The sequence below is a fragment of the Panthera leo genome, chromosome C1, assembly GCF_018350215.1.
Source record: "Panthera leo isolate Ple1 chromosome C1, P.leo_Ple1_pat1.1, whole genome shotgun sequence".
NCBI classification, from domain to species: domain Eukaryota; kingdom Metazoa; phylum Chordata; class Mammalia; order Carnivora; family Felidae; genus Panthera; species Panthera leo.
Genome location: NC_056686.1, coordinates 68730496 through 68746393, shown reverse-complemented (window position 1 = coordinate 68746393; position 15898 = coordinate 68730496). Strand labels below are relative to the sequence as shown.

The 15898-nt window shown below is 37.4% G+C and overlaps 1 long non-coding RNA gene across 2 annotated transcripts in view; it reads right to left on the bottom strand.

The window, feature by feature from the left end:
* LOC122227942 overlaps positions 1 to 15002 on the bottom strand; it is a 113213-nt gene extending 98211 nt beyond the window's left edge. For both annotated transcript variants that reach the window (XR_006206284.1, XR_006206285.1), the window contains exons 1-2: positions 14927 to 15002; positions 3665 to 3802 (exon numbers count right to left, since the gene is read on the bottom strand). This is a non-coding gene — a long non-coding RNA (uncharacterized LOC122227942). The remainder of the gene's footprint in view (positions 1 to 3664; positions 3803 to 14926) is intronic.
* Positions 15003 to 15898: the final 896 nt, after the last annotated feature.

Below are 15898 nucleotides of genomic sequence, written 5' to 3'. Positions count from 1 at the left end.
TATTTAGACTGATAAATATCACTTCTTTTGGTTCCTGTTTGCTGGCAGAGTGTTTGTGACCCAATGCTTTTATGTGTTTCCCTAACTTTTCAAGCTATAACATTAGTGCTTAGTTTGACTCTTCTGTGTATGTTAAAGAAATCACAGATTTTAGATTTCGTTATCATTCCTAAACCTTCAACCTCTGTTCTCTGTTTTTCCTAATCACACGAAGAGAAGATGTTCCTCCAGGGCCATTCTGGAGTTGCCATGACATTTTGTTTTACTGGCAAGACTGTTTATAGGAAAGCAATTGCCATTTTTCAAGCAAGAGCAGCGTACTTCTTATGCTGTGGATTATAGCACAGGTGATAACATCTGACGTTGTACAAGAATCACTGGGGACAAGAACCCCACGCTTACAGCTCATTTTGTTTTCTTAGGAATTGCTCTGTACTCATTAGATGTGTTTGTTGTGTTTTGAGTTTTTTTGGCTGGGGCTGCCATAGAGAAAGAGACATGCTGAACGTTCACCAGTAGATGTACATGAATCACAGATGGCACCTAATCACCTAATCATTATTTCGGCTTTAAACCCTAGAATATCCAGGGCTGTGTAACAAAGAGAAGAAACAAAATTACACTGTAAATATCATGGTCACTTACAGTCTCAAATAACAAGTCCATTTTTTTTTTTTTAAATGACACTAAAAAGGGAGCAAGAGAGATCATCCAGTTTGGGTCAGGATATGGAAAGTCTCAAGGTACGATCTTTCCCACCCTAACCACGAGCCAGCTAAACTACAAAATCATAGATTTGAAAGCAATACGAGAGCTGAAGAAACAAAAATAAACCAAATTCTAAAAAGTGATGAATTTTCTGGAAGAGAACTACAGCTGCCTTCAGTGCTATAGGAGTAGCAGAGGAGCCGGGAAGGGTAAACCAGCCAAACTTTTAACAAACTTGTGGTGACCACATGTGGGCTGGTGTGATGGATGAGAATCACTAACGCCATAGAGTGAGCCTGCGTCTACTTGCCAGCTCTTTCCATGACACTTCACCAAACACACAGGTATAATATGCCAATGGCTGGAGCCGGGCAGGAACTCTGAAAGAAACTTTCCGCAGTGGTTTGTAGGGCCCTCCTCTGGTGTAAGTCAATGGCAGGGCTGTGGAGCAGAGCAGAGGGAAATCCCTCTGGGGCACACCTCAGAGCCTTCATCTAGTGAGGTCACTGACTGCAAAAGATTCGACAAATAATTGGAGGACTGAAGATAATTAAAACTCCTTCTAAACACTCAGAGCCTTGACCCAGTGCAAGGCAGAGGTCTCCCAAAGGTTAGTGCAGGAAAGCAGAGTGGAGAATGTAGTCCTAAGGTACAGAAAGCCAAGCGTGGAACTGGAGGGAAAAAAGAAGTCACCAGTGACTAACAAAAGAGACAGCTGCATGTATAGGAGAGAGAGATCACCTACAATTTGGAAAGCTAGCAGAAGAACTCTATAGCATGAAGCAATCTGGAGTTCCTCAAACACTGGAAGCTAAAGTTGATGTACAACTCCCTAAAGCTGCAAAAGCCCAAACCTGGATCAATTAGCTGTTTAGACTGACACCACTGGACACTCCAGCAGATGACAGAAGGGAATATGCCTTTTTCTGGGAAACAGATTATTATTTACTTCAGTGTCAAGTGTTCTTTCATGCACACTGCATGGCATATAGTTTAAAAATATAAGACACATGAAAAATCAACAAAATGTTGCCTACATTTAAGAGAAGACCGGGGCGCCTGGGTGGCTCAGTCGGTTGAGCATCTGACTTTGGCTCAGGTCATGATCTCAGGGCTTGTGGGTTCAAGTCCCGCAATGGGCTCTGCGCTAACAGCTCAGAGCCTGGAGCCTGCTTCAAATTCTGTCTCCGTCTCTCTCTCTGCCCCTCCCCTGCTCACACACTTTCTCTCTCTCTCAAATATAAATAAACGTTAAAAAATTTTAAAAAAAAGAGAGAGAAAGAGAGAAGATACAATAGAAGTGGGCCCAGAAATGGCATAGGTATTGGAGTTATGAGACAGGGATTTCAAATCCTGGATTCTTATAGTTAAATACGTTAAAGAACCTTGGGGGGAAGCGGACAAGGTACATAAACAGTTGGGGAATTTGAGCAAAAAGAACACACGCACACAAAAATAGAAAGAACCAAATAGAAATATAAAATACATTACCAGATAAACAATATATTTAGTGGGTTTAGCATGAGCCTAGACACAGCGGTAGAAATAATCACTGAACTTGAATACAGCGCGGTAGGAATTATCCAAACTAGAATACAAAGAAAAACTATAAATTAAAAATCAGAACTGAGTGTCCAAGATCTGTGAGACAATATTAAAATATGAAATGGTACAATATATGAAGAATGGGAATATAAGATGGAAAAGAAAAGAAAATGGAGCAGAATATTTGACTGAGAAAGAAATGACTGAGGATTTTCCAAAATTGACTAAAGGTATCAACCGAGGATCCAAAAAGCAAAACGAATACCAAGCAGGACAAATTTAAAGAAAACCACTGTTAGGGACTTGATCATCAAAATGCTGAAAATCAGAGAAAAAACAGAAAGCAAAAATTTCAGCCAAAGAAGAAAGATACATTATATATTAAGACACAACAAGAAGACTGGTAGCTAGGGGCACCTGGGTAGCTCAGTTGGTCAAGTGTCTGACTTCAGTTCAGGTCATGATCTCACAGCTTCTGAGTTCAAGCCCCGCATCAGGTTTGTGCTGACAGCCCAGAGCCTGGAGGCTGCTTCAAATTCTCTGTCTCCCCCCCTCTCTCTGCCCCTCCCCTACTCACACTTTGTCTCTCTCAAAAATAAACATTAAAATTTTTTTAATAAATAAACATTAATTTTTTTTTTTTTTTAAAAGGAAGAGTGATGGCAGTGAGGCTGGGACAAAGCTGAGCAACATATGAAAAGAGCAGAAAAGAAAAACATCCCAAAATTGCATAGACAGCAAAAAGTATCTATCCATTATGAAGGGAAATAGAAGCATTTTTAAAAAATATTTAGAAATGCACTTAGAGAATTAACTCCCAACTGAACTGCCCTACAAGGAATGTTAAAGAAGTGTTTTAGGATGAAGGAAATTGATACCAGAGGAAAGACCTGATCATCAGGAAAAAACAAAAGCAACAGGAAGAGTAAATGCATAGGAATAATATAAGACTCTTGTTTAAAAGACTACTGGCCACTTCAAGTAAAAATAATAATAATAGGTCTATAAGAAAAATAAATGACAACAGAGGGGGAAACAGTTGTAGGAGAGGAAAAAGCAAAGTGTATGGACACAAAATTATTCCCTTGTTTGTGAAAAAATAAAATATTACTTGAAGAAACGTGATAAGGGAAGGTGAATATTCTAATATCTAGAGAAATCACTAAAAATAATATATGTACAGCAAAAAGAAAAAAAACCAATACAGAAGAAAAAGGAAAAACTAAAAAAAAAAAAAAAGTTGATTTACTATACAAATGTCAAAATGCATCAACCTGAATCTTTAAGGTCTCTGCATTGTTTTGTTTGCGAATTAGCTCTCAATGGAAAAAAAAAGGAAGAAAAAGAAAAAGGGGGGGAAAAGGAGAATAAAAGCTTGAAGAAACACTTTACCGCTTTAGAGAGGCAATACCTAAAGTCTTGGATTAGAAAGAAAGTAGAATCTGAAGAAGGCGTTGGCTTTTCCCTCCAGAGAATACGGCAGACTGCTTGACATCATCCCTTTACCTCTAGAGACAGGGTGGAATAAAAATAGTAGAACCACTTTCCTCTGAAACAAAACAGAACAAGTCTAATCAATTGGTGCTGATTGTAGGTGAAGGGACAGAAGCTCGACACACAGAAGCAATCTCATTAAATTTTTGCTTAAACTTTTATACTAATCTATGTTTTAAAGGGTAGTTAATTAAAAATAAAGGTATTTAGGGTTTTGTTTTGTTTTCTTTTATTTATTTGTTTTTTTTTATTTTATGCTAATTCTATCTGAAATATATAGTACCTTTAAGTCAGACACAAAAGCAAGACAAAGCTTTTTAATCACACATGGATACCAAGGGAATGGTTTCCTTAGCAATGCTACCCCTATGTATTAAGCCCCTGGTTCAAACTTATGATAGTAGCCACACAAAGACGGAGTGCTAAATTGTCCTGATTATTACTTGGTGACTACATGTAGGGTTTTACTAATTGTAATGGAAATATTTCAGACGACAAAGTTCTTTCTTTGAAAGAATTTATCTAGCACCATAAAGCTATGCATATCTCATACTACACGTATGTAAATACATATATACATGTATACTGATGCATATATATTTACATATAAATGATTAATAACATAACATCTGGCATTTTGAGGAATTGAAATTGCTGGAATGTTCTACATCGTTTTTCAATGATGACAGTAGCAAATCTTCTGACAGAGATTGAAGAAAGAGTAATGATGTAGGTGTTTATTTTGGAAGCTATTTTCTAGGGAGAGGGTTTTAAGCAAAGATATATTACTTGAATCCTAAAGCTGAAAGGAATTAGGGGTCATCTGGTTCATCTTCCATGCCCAAACTAGAACTCTCTCTACTACTTTGACTGATGACCAACCTGTCTCTGCTTGAGTTCTTTCAGCGACAGGGAAGTTTCTCCTTTGGAAGTCAGCCCAATCGGATCCCTCTCTTGAGAAAAATGAATGTAGAGTTGCAGATACTGACTGTATTTAGTCTGCCTTTATAAGCTCTGGAGCTGAAAGGTCACACAGAATCAAATTTGGAGATGCAAATAAAGTTGGGGGTAGGGGAACTGAGATACGAAACGGGAGAGGAATGAACAGAAAATTGGGAGCAGGAAGAAACACAGACAAAACTTCAGGCCTGTCCAAGCCCAAGGTGTCCGGGTTCCTCATCCAACCACTTTACATTTTTCTGTGCTTGGGTTTAACTATTTCAAAATGAGTGCCATTTGGAGTGACAGACAGCCTTCTAGAAAATATAAAACCGAATGAAACAAATAGTGAGACATGTCTGAGATCGTGATTATGGAGGCACATATTTTCTCACCGCGGAGCACCAGCCTGGGGGGTCTCTTCAGCAGGCAGAAAGACATCTGGGTTCTCAAGAGACAGAGCCTCAGCAAAAAGAGCCCAGGGAAAGTAGGACTTTGGCAGTCTGTCGAGATCGCTGCAAGAAGGGACCCATTTTTGCCAATATAGAGTATTCCATGTTAAAACAAGGATTTTTAACCTAAAAGTGACAAATCTACTCTTTAAGTGACCAGAGGATGCAGAATACTATTTTGTTTCTACACAATCATTAAGAGGAAGAAAAAGACCAATGGAGATCTAAACAATGGGAGTTGGTCAAATATCTTTAGAGGCCTGGTCATGAATGAGTACAATGATGACAAATTTGAAAAACATACAGTTCTCACCTTTGCTTAAGAAAATATATTCACTTCCTTTATTACAACTTCAGGTAAATTCACTGTTTTATTAGGCAAATATTGTGCCTCAGTTTGAAAGCTGACTTTTTTTCTTACTCTTCTTCCTTATTACTCATTCTTGACAATTTCAGGGTACTTCCTCCTCTGGTTTTACTCTCTGTCTCTCTCTCTCTCCACTTATTCTCCTCAATAGTATGTACACATCCTCAAAATTGTAAGCATTTTTTTTTCCCCTTCAGGTTTCAGCTCTAGGAAAAGAAGTTTATCTCAAAAGTTCCCTATTGCTGACTTAGAAATCCAATTCCATCATATCTATGGATAAGAGTGCCTCTGAGTATTATTAAATGATGTGGAATAGATGGATAAGCTTTAGATATTTACCAGAAAATCAGAGTATAATTCTTTCTCCAAGAAAAGAAACTTAGCAATTACATTTAAAAAAAAAAGTTTTGTTAATCCCCATAGAATGCCAAAAAATAGGAAAATAGAAAAAATGTCTGAAACTTGCTGAATCTACCCCAGTTCTGGCCACATATCAAAACCATTTAGGGAATAAGATTATTTATTGTCCTTCCACATTTAAAAGAAATTCTTAGTTTAAAAGAAAGAAAGAAGCTGAGCAAACAATTCTGCTCTTAAAGGTTTGAAAAGCTTTCCATTTTAACATCCTTTTAATTTAAATAAATGTCCTACTCTAAAAAGAACACCATTCTCATGGAATTTCCATGGGACATAAATTGGCACACACTTTTGATAAAGAATTCAGTAACATGTGTCAATGTTTAAATGTATAATAACCATCAATTTCTTTCCTTAAAATATATCCTGATATGATAATTGGACAAATACACACCTATATCTATATATTTACATGTGTATGTGTGTATATCTGTCACAATGTTCACTGAAACACTTTTATAACAGAAAATTAAAAAATACTAAATATTCATAAGGAATCAATTAATAAAATATTAATTTTATATATAGTATATATATATATAGTATATATATATAGTATATATAGAATATGTAATCAACAGAGTACTGCTCAGCAATTCCAATGTACATTTTCAATCCTTGGCAAATAAAGAGTTTCCTAATAAATTTCCACATGAGGATAGCAGTTATAGAACAGTATATACAGCAGGTAAAATTGTATGTGTGTACACATGCATCCTGTGTACATAAAGTTAGATATAAAAACAGAGGCTTATAGAAATGTTAACACTACTTAACTCTCCTTGGAGAGAGTGTAGGTGATTTGTAATTCCTTAAAAAAAATTACTAATTATCATGGGCATGTATAATTTTACAGTAGAAAAACTATCACATTCTTATTTTTAAGTAAATAGAAACTATATCTGGACGCAGACAGGAAAATAGGTGGAGCCTTAAGGTCATGATGAAAGAGTTCCACATCAGTTAATTTTCACGTGAACAGGCCACACTCTCGTAATAATGCTTGTGATTACAATTAATTTTATTAAGTCTACAACTCTGCTTATCCAAAGTGTCTTTTAGCCATTTTCATACAAACAAGTAATGTATACTCAGAACACTTCGGACACCTGATTGGGACACACTTAGAACACTTGAGACAACAATGTATACCTGGGTAAAGATGAGGAGATACTCTCTTTCTCATGTAGTTCTTTCTATGTGACTAGCCTGGGCTTTTTTTTTTTAATTTTTTTTTAACGTTTATTTATTTTTGAGACAGAGAGAAACAAAGCATGAACGGGGGAGGGTCAGAGAGAGGGAGACACAGAATCTGAAACAGGCTCCAGGCTCTGAGCTGTCAGCACAGAGCCCGATGCGGGGCTCGAACTCACAGACTGTGAGATCATGACCTGGGCCGAAGTCGGCCGCTTAACCGACTGAGCCACCCAGGCGCCCCTAACTTGGGCTTTTAAATGTATCTCTGAATGTCACATACGATCCAGCAGATCTGATGGTATATGAAGTATCTGTGGCAGACAGCAGTAAGGTACTGAGCCTTTGGCACTCCTTCTGTAGTAGGTAAATCACAGTACACTGTAGGTAAATCACAGTTCAAAAATCTAGGATTTGGGAGCAAAGTTATGCTCTGTACAGTTACTCTCCTTTAAGAAACAGCTTCCGGCTTCTTCTGGTAGTAGAAGAAGCTCAATACTTGGCCAGGGGACACCACACTACTGTGCAATCTGAGATCGCCATTACAAACTCAGCGTTGTCTCACCCAACCAGCTATTTGGGCAAGCACCCTCAAGTAGAGGTGTTTTATGGAAGATTGAGCTTCAGCAAATCCCAAAAGCACAACAAAGTTACATGAATAAGTATCTCAGATTTTCCCAGTTCCTACCTACTGCATTGCTTCTTGTTTTTCAACCCATGCCTATGACTTCATGGAGAGTTTCCTACAGCCAAATGATAAAAGAAGAAAACTTTAGGCCTGGTTTCCGGATGGTTCTGCATGATATGCTGGCAATACTTTAATGTGGATGACCACAGCATTGTAGTCCCACTCAAGGGTAACTTTAAAGGAGAATGGTGAAAGAAAATCCACCAGTCAGCAGAACTTCAAATAGTGTACCTGGTCGTTAATTTTGCTTGCAAGGAGTGATGGCAAGAGGTATGAATCTACACTGATTCACAAGTAATGTCTGAGTGATCAGAAACTTAGAGGAAGCACAACTGGAAAATTAGTGGCAAGAAAGATTTTGAGGGAATGATATGAGCACAGATTTCTCTGATTGGTCCAGGATATATTTTTGTTCCATGTAAAGACTCACCAAAAGCAACATTAGCAGAGGAGAGTCTTAATACTCAAATAAACACAATAACTTGCTTGAGTATCAGTCATATATCTTCCCCATTCACCCTTGTTCTTGTCCAATAGGATTATGAACAAAGCACCCATGGTGGCAAGGATGGGGGCTACACATAGGCTCAGAAACACGAATGTCCACTTATCAAGGCCAATCTGGCTACAGCCACTGACAAATATCTATCTGACCAACATCAGAGACTTACACTAAGTCCCCATAGAGCAGCGTTCCTCACATGGTAGAGATCCTCAAGCTATTTACCAAGTGTCAGGCAAATTACATTTAACCACTTTCATTATAGCAGGGACAAAACTTAGTTCTCACTGGAATAGACACTCGGCATATAGATTTGCCTTCCTGCAATGTTTTTGCAAAAACCATCACTGTGGACTTACAGAATGCTTCATTCACCATCTGGGTATTCCACCCAGCATTGCTTCTCAACAGGGAACTCATTTTAGAGCAAATGAAGTGTGGCAATGGGCTCATGTTCATGGATTCACTGGTCTTGCCATGTTTCCCACCACCCTGAGGCAGCTAACCTGACAGAATGATGAACTGGCCACTTGAATAGTCAGTTGCAGCACCAAATGGATGACAATACCTTGCAGAGACAGGGTAGTGTTCTCCAGGACATGGTCTGTACTCTGAAATCGGTAACCAAAGTATGAATTTCCCTCATACCTAAGATTCACATGTCTGGGAATCAAAGAATAGAAATGGGAGTAACTACTTCTACTATTTGTCTTAATTATCCATTAATGAAATGTGTACTTCTCATTCTTGCAACTTATAGCTCTGTTTGGTTTAGAAGTCTTAGTTCCCAAGAGTGATATGTTTCCACCAGGGGATAAAACAATGGTTCCATTAAACTGGAAACTGTAAGCTCCTGATGTTAGTGAATGAAAAGCAAAAAGAGTGCTATTATACTGGATTTGGTGACTGGTTCTGACTATTAATAGGAAATTGTGTTGCTTTTACATAAGGAAGTCTTGGAGGAATATGTCTGAAAGCAGATCATCTTGGGCATTATAAGTATTTCAATGTCTTATGATAAAAGTTAATGTAAAACTTCAACAACAGATAGGAAAATAGGTAAGAACACTAATGTCACAGACTTTAGAAGTGAAGTTTTTGAGTCACCCAACAGGCAAGAAATCATAACCAGCTGAGGTGCTTGCCAAGGTCAAAGGAAATATGGAGCAGAAAAGAAAGGTTATAAACACTATAAATGAGGACTGTAATCATTATCATTATGAGTATTTCCTCCTTGCTCTGATATGTACATTTGTAAATATATAGTTATTTCTTCTACATTATTTTGTTTTTTCTCTGTCCACCCTTCTTTTATCTATAGCTTGCTGCTAATCCTTCCTTTAATGTAAAATAAAATTTTGGGTTTTAAGTAATGTTGGACAAGGTACCATGAAAATGAATAAGACATTTCAACAATCAATAGATGATGGTGATAATGGAAGGATTGTGGGAAGCAAAGGCAAGTCCATACCCAGAAGAAGTTTTTAATTCAAGTTACATCAAAGTGCTACCCTTTCCATGATGGAAGAAAACTAATTAAACAACTTCCACTAAGCAGACTAATCCCCCTGAGATTGGGGCTACATAGTTGTTACCCTTCGATATTGGCCAAGTTAGTCTCTGAACAGGGACAGTAGCCACATTAGCAATAGTGAGAGAAAGTCTATGTTTACAACCCTATGACAATTAGATTATGACGTCACTTTAACTAACTTGAGATTACAGAAAATTTCCAGCATGTAGAGTGGGACCATTTCAACCCTTAAATAATGTGTTCCTTTCTCTACTTTTCTGTCCACTGAAATGATACCAGATCTGGAGTCCTCTGAGATATTGACTGATTCAAGTTTTAATTGTTTCACACATATGTTACAGCTGTCATTCTGGCCAATGCCAATAGAACAGCATTCCATTGACAATCAAATAATTCTTGTGAATGAATACTGATTATATGTCCATTGCTGTTTATTAAACACAGTGGGTCACTTTTCCTTATTAAGTATAATACATGAAATGTATCCAGAATGACAGCAATCTCTTGTGTTTGGACAAGTGGAGCAAATCTCCATTCTTGATTCTTAAGCTGACTGCCACTGACTCTCTGTGAGCCTGGACAAGTCATTCACACTTTAAGAGTTTTGATTCCCCATCTGTAAAATGGGATAATTAAATACACTTTGACATGTTCAGATGAAAGGGATGATGTAAGTGCAAAATAATCTCCTCATCACTACGAAGACAAGATTATTGTCTCATGAAAGTAAGTGTACTAGAAAAACTATGGTCAAAAGGAAAAAAAAAACACTTAAGGAGATTCTTATAATTACAAGAGGCTAATTTGGCCAACTTATTAAAACAGGTATGTATTTTATTCTGTGTATTATCTCCTCTGCAAGATAAAGATACTATCTTTGCAATTCTTTAATGATAGTAGTGTCTCAAAAGAGCAATTCACTATGATTTATAGTTCCCATGAGAATTTTAAAAGCATTACTCAATAATTTCTTTTAAATGTTTAAAATGGCCCCCACAAAGTAGATGTATTAATTTATTTTGTTCCTATATTTTGTTGTTTTGAGATTAACTATAGGTAAAAAGATGCATCTAATTCTTTTAGGTTGTAATACTATTTAGCTTCTGAATTTACCAAATTGAAAAACGGCAGAGATTTTCTACACAAGATTTAAACTCTTGTCTTGCCATTGGTAAATAGTACCAGTGAGACTATAATCTCAAAATCATAGATCCTGAGTGAATGTTAGCCAATTTTGATATTACTTTAAGGCATTCTTGCAAGTAATTTCCAAGTTTTACTTTTTTCAAACTGCATACCAAAATTGGGTACTGAGTTTAGGATTGCTTAGAACAAATTATGAAAATGCTAATTTAAATTCATAAATACAACAAAATAATCAAGGTTCTCTGTATAATTTTTTTCTCAGAAATATATTTAAGTTCTTTTGAGTACTTTTTAAGGCTATCTCTTGATCAATCCTATTTGCAAACCTAAAATAAAATATACTAAGAGAGACAGAGAGAGAGAGAAAATGTCTTCAGGGAAGGCATAAGTTTTTCCTATAGTTCTAAACCCCCAAAGCCGCTGATTCATTTGTCCCATCTCTAAGAACTGTGAACACCTTTTAAGTAAAATATTTATGTATAAACACAATATTCTCACTGTCATCAGTTTATTTTCTGTAGATTAACCACAATAAAGTTTATATGTAATTGACAGTGACATAATTTTCAAACAGGTCCAAACTTAGAGCCACAAAGTGGTAGTAACTCAGTAAAAAACAGAGATGAAAATAAGCATCCCCAGGGTTGGTTTTCAGGGGTTGTAGCTCCTTGGCATCCTGCCCCAGTGAATGGAAATGTCCAATTAATGCATTCTTGGATTTTTAAAAGTAAGTGATTAGCTAGATAACTGCTCTGAGTCTTTTACCCAAGGAGATAAATCATCAATAGGTTCCTTTTACAGTGCCAGAGAAGGATTTTATTCTCAAATGTGTATGGACACAATTGTAAAATATTGTTGATCAATCCAAAAAGAAGCAATAAATTGAGCAAAATTTAAAGTGAAATAGCTATTTTTATACCTCTCCTGGGTATGTTCTGAATATCTGGCTATAATTATGCATCCTACAGGTACATGTATGTGACATGCTGGGCTTCCCTGACTGTCATGAAAGAACTTGATACATGACCTTCTCCCTGTGGCTAGGGAGGAAGGTGGAGAATATTCAAAACCACAAAGTTCAGGGATATAGCTAACTTTAGAATGAACTGAGTGAACACTGACATATGAGTTCAGTGTTGTGAAAGCAGTCAAAAGTAGGGATTTAAGGCCAAAGAAAATTCTTGCTAAGTTATGAGGCAGCCCAGGATGACTGAATTAAAAAAGATCTAAGGGTTGTATGGAGATACATGAGCAAGGTCTAACTCGCTGAGAAGGAGAATGGCAAGGATGTAGCAAATTGTCTGGGAAGGTTTCCCAGAGGACCAGAATGAAAATCAGAAATAGGGCCAGAGCATGGACATATGGGGTGAAAGATGAAGTTTGATCATCACTTTGGTGTTCTGTGTAAGTTTTACAATTCAGTTCTCACAATATCAGAGGGAGGGACAGTAGTATCTTTATGAAGCTTAATATTAGCTACTCATATAGCTAGTAAGAGGCAGAGTCTGCACTAACACCCCAATCTTTCTGATTCACAGTCCATCATCTATATAAATACCTTTAATGTATCAATTTCAATTGATTTAATGTTTACAATAATTCTGATAGGTAAGTATTTTTAATTGCCATGTTGTAGACAAGAACACTGAAATGATGAAATCTGTCCAAGGTCACGTAAGTAGTAAATAGCAAAAAAGACAATCATTCTGAATGCTAGGGGAAGGTAACAGAACACACATGTTGTTGGGATTAAAGTTCCTACTAAGATCCCGTACTTTATTCTCAGTGATGCAAGCACTGGTTAGGCAAGAGACTTCAGACATAATGCAGATAAAGATTGGCAAGTATGTCCACCAGTTACGAACACATTTAAAACTGTATCCTGGGGCATGTGGATGGCTCAGTAGGTTAAGCCTCTGACTCTTGGTTTCCCCTCGGGTCATGATCTCACAGCTTGTGGGATTGAGCCCCCACGTTAGTCTCTGTGCTGACAGCGTGGAGCCTGCTTGGGATTCTCCCTCTCCCTCTCTCGCTGCCTCTCCCTTGCTCACATGCACGCGGGCATGCATGCTTTCTCTCTCACTCTCAAAATAAATTAATAAACTTCAAAAAAATAAATAAAAATAAAAATTTATCTTAATTGAGGAAAAAAAAGGGACCACGATTTATCAAACCCTCTTTACTAGAAGTCAAAAGATTAGCAATTCAAGATACACAGAAGGGCTGGCAATTCTTGGCAGGAGCTGCCTGTGAGAGCAATCAATATTCCAGGTAGGAGGTGTGGGGCTATATCCAATAGGGAGGTTTCTATCAGCCACAGAGATGCCATGGCCGAATGGACAGATAGGAGCAGAAGCCAGAAAACAGAGCCAGATATTGAAAGTTAGGAAGACAGCCAACCCATGAGTGAAACCAGAATTACTAATCAGGAACGAGGCCAGAGAATATGTGAAAGTTGGCAAATAAGAGTGCTCTAAGAGCACAAGATATATAAAATGGCAGCTCCCCACTTCCCCCCCCCCCCAACAGCTTATAGATTATGCAATTACCATTGGCTAAACATGGAATTATTATGCTATACCTTACAAGGAATGCATACAATTAGGAAATATATCCTGATTGTCTGTGTTCTAGTTGCTACACATGCAATGAAAAACAAGACAAAGACCCTGACCTCAGAAGGCTTACGCTTTGCTGTAGAAGACAGATAATAGAAAAATAAATATATAAAATATGGTTCAACAGTAGTTAGTGCCAAGAGCAATACTTGAAAATGATGGGATGGGAAGCTTAGAGCTTTAGAGAGAGTGAACATGTCAAGGAGAATGCTTTTGAGATAGGGACATTTGAGCATAGACAGGAATGAGATTGAAAAAACTAGACCTGAGAATATCAGTGGGAAGAGAACAAAAGGAGAAACCCCATGAAAATAAACACACTTCATGTGTGAGCAAAAACAAGAAGACCACTGTGCTAGCACAGAACGAACAAGATAGGATGAGGTGGAAGAGAGAGGCAGGGTTCAGATTATGTAAGGCCATGTAGGTAAGGATGTTGGTCTAAATTTGAGCAAGAAAGTGACATCTTCAATCAACATCTTTAAAAGGTCAATAGTGACAACAGAAGCTAGTTAGCTCAGTAGCCTAGGTGCAAGAAAGAGGATTGCACTTGGACAAGGGTGATGGTACCTATACAATGGTAGTCTTTGGATGCAGGGTGTCTGTTGAAGGTAAGGGTAAGAGAATTTGCTCAATCAATATTTGGGTATGAAGGAAAGAAAGGAGTCAAAAATAACTTTCTAGGTGTGTTGGCTTAAGCAACTGAATAAGTAGAGGTGTCATTTATTAAATGGGAAGGCTGGGAAAGGAGCAGGGGTCAGATGTTGGTAGGGAGAGGCAGTGAGTGGTGAACAAGGCACATTTGATCCAGAGCTCAGTATCGGAAGTGTTCAGTTTGAGAGGACCACTAGCCATCCAAGCAGAGATACTGAGTTGCAGTTGTAGACATGCTTTGGAGTTCAAAGAAAAGGTCCACGCAAAAACTGTACACGAAAAGTCATCAATGTACACATGGTATTTAAAGTCATGGAACCAGAGAAGACCCAGAGAACCACTTAAAAAGAAGCCCTCTCACTAGAAAAAACAGAGGCCTGAAAGGTTTGGCTGGATGCCTCATGATGGTCACCTACATAGGAGGAGGGGGACGAAGATATCTCCAAGTTCACTATCTCAGTGTATACTTTCCAAAACCCTTTAATATATCAACACTGATTTGATAATCTTCATAGCAGCTCTGTGAAGCAAATATTTTATGACCATTTATATGTGAGAAAATACTTTCTAAATTGCACACAACTAGTAAATTACAAAACATATGCATCCTATGAAAAGTTAAACAAATTAGTATTTAAAAAGAGAGGCTCAGAAGATGAACTACATACATGCATCCAGTTCTAGCTCCAGTGATTGTTGCTATGTGACCTTGGATGAGTTAACAGAACTTTCTCTTCTTCAGTTTCTTTATCTATAAAATAGAGATAATAATAGTACCTCTCTTATGGAGTTGTTGTGATGGTTAAAATTTAAAGACTTTGAAGAGTTCCTGGCACACAGAAAGAGTTATAGGGGTACAGCTAGGATTTTACCTAGGTCAAAGGCAGTAGAGTAGAATGGTTAAGAGTGAGTGCTATTACCAGATTGCCTAGCAATGCACTCTGGGTCTCTGTTTATTGACTGTTGGACATTATGTGAGTTAATCTACCTGGGTGTAAGTTTCCTCATTTATGTACTGGGTATCAGAAACATAAGCACCTCACAGGATCACTGTGACAACCCAAAACATTAATGCACCTCTAGCATTTAGAACAATGCATGGCACACAATAAACCCTCAATAGATTTTAAGTATTGATATCCACTCTAGATCCATTCCAACATCCAATATAGCCCAACTGCATCCTGGGCGTCAGAAAATAACTATTATGAGAAACATAACTCGCACACTTACAAGAGCTCAAATTTAACAAAACTCACCCTTTGAAAACTTTCATGAATCAAATATATAAATATTTAGAGGCTTGGTTGACACTAATCACCATCAGTGCTTTCATTACAAGGCAATAAACACCAAGAATTTTCATGAGAGGTATTGTGAGTAGGACAGATGCTTTTGTTCATAAATCGGGTGGTGACCTCAATCATTAATAAACAAATCATGGCCAGAGCAGCGAAGAATGTAAAGAGTAATTTGGTAAGGAATCCAATAAATTTATTCCACACAAATAATCAAAACAAAGAATTTATTCTTAATCCTGCCATGCTAATGGCTTCTGTTAAAATGAAAATGATTAAATCAAATTTGGCTTTAATTTGTTGAGGCTAGATGCAGTTTCCCCAATGTGATAAATTACTGTG